This window comes from Brassica oleracea, chromosome C9, assembly GCF_000695525.1.
Source record: "Brassica oleracea var. oleracea cultivar TO1000 chromosome C9, BOL, whole genome shotgun sequence".
Taxonomy (NCBI): domain Eukaryota; kingdom Viridiplantae; phylum Streptophyta; class Magnoliopsida; order Brassicales; family Brassicaceae; genus Brassica; species Brassica oleracea.
Genome location: NC_027756.1, coordinates 25,713,991 through 25,715,816, shown reverse-complemented (window position 1 = coordinate 25,715,816; position 1,826 = coordinate 25,713,991). Strand labels below are relative to the sequence as shown.

Here is a 1,826-nt window from a genome sequence, read left to right as displayed (position 1 = left end):
TGAAGAAGATATGCACTTATGTCATGTGTATCTTGATGTTTCTCAAAATCCAATCATAGGAATAAACCAGTCAAAAGATCAATTTGGGTCAAGAGTTGAAACTGAATACGAAAAGTCTGAGATTTTCAGCCATCAACCAAGACCAAGAAAATCTTTACAAAATCGAATGTCTACAATTATTTCAGCTGTCTTCAAGCTGAGATGATGCGTTAACCAAATTGAAAACAAGAATCCAAGTGGTGCTTCTGAACAAGACATTGTGAGAAAAAAAATCCAAAGGTATGAAATGACTCAAATATAAGAGAGGCTTTAAATCCGACCACGTCTGACCTATCCTCAAAGGGATAGAAAATTTAATAAATAACAATGGTAATGCACCTGGTGCATTCCAAGAAGAAGGTCGTAATATTACATCATCTCCATCATTTTCAGTTGATCCCGAGTCATCAACATCCGGTATGAATTCATTTGATCTAACAATAAATTCCGAAGAAGGCACTTCTAATTTATCTCCAAGACCTATGGGTTTGAAGAAAGCTAAGAGAAAACTACAATCTGAAGAACAATTTAAACAATTGATGGAGCAAAATGATTAACTAAAGGCAATTTAGAACGAAATAAAATTCAAAGAAAGAAGATCAAGGTAGCAAAAATGAAAAAAGAGAATAAAATATTATTAGCAGATTAGAATTCTATAACTGATCCTGCGTCTCGGGCGTATATTGAAATTAAAAAAAAAAGGAATTTTAAGAAAACGAGCTCAAACAAGTCAATCTGACGGACAAGGAGAAGGTGTCCAATGCCAATATCATGGATCACAATATCGAACATCACAATATCAATGAGATCAAGCTGAAGGAGAACCATTTCAAAGAGAACAACTTCATGGTGAAAATCAAATGTCACCAAATGATCGATAAGATTATACCATGTATTATAACTATTTTGATGGAGCTGGTAATAATTTTTCGGGCTATTAGATTATAATGTTAGCTTATCTGATGTTTTCCAAATTTTGTTATGCAAATTTATTTTCTTGTATGCACTTTTTAGGTTTGTTTGGTGTTTAGTTGGGTAATTTTATGTATTTCAAATACATTTATGTATTTTAAATCTATTTTAAATATAACATTAATCAATAATTATATTAACTAAAATTTAGGAAATACATAAAATTTTATGATAAGTAAATTTAATATCATAAAAGTGATTTTTTTTGTAATTTGGTAAAAGTAAATATAATCAGTTAAACTACTTAAACAATAAAAGAAATTCAAGGAAAAATTTATCCCTTCGCTACAATGTCACACTATATCTAGTATAACACTGTTGCAAAAAACAGCAAAACAATATAATGTCGTTGAGTATACCATCTCGTTGGAGCAGAAAAGTCAAATTTTAGCACTATAATGGCGCTTTCACGTCCTCTTTAGAGATGCCCCTAGAGAGAGAGAGAGATTATAGAACTTGTGACTTAATATTATTACTTTTCTTTATGTACTATTTATAGTAAAACCAAAATGTCATAGTCATGTTGTCTTTAAACATAAGAAAGACAAGTTTAAAGTAGTGATAGATGACTAAGGGATAGATGAGGACATTTGTCCGTATTAGATGACTCATCACATTTATAATACTTTCCCTTGATTATTCATCTTGTATTATGTGCTGTCTCGTTAAAAACCTAGCTATAGAAAAACCTGAAGGAATAAAAACCATGACAAGAAAAAAAGAGTACAGTGACGTAATTTCCCCTGAGTATAATGGACATAGCTTCTTCTTAACATGTAACACAAATGTTGTAGACCGTAGACACGTTCTTAGAA

General features: G+C 31.0%; 1 pseudogene; it reads left to right on the top strand.

Annotated features, from left to right (window-relative positions):
- Positions 1-296: 296 nt before the first annotated feature.
- On the top strand, positions 297-845 carry LOC106314648 (annotated as a pseudogene).
- Positions 846-1,826: the final 981 nt, after the last annotated feature.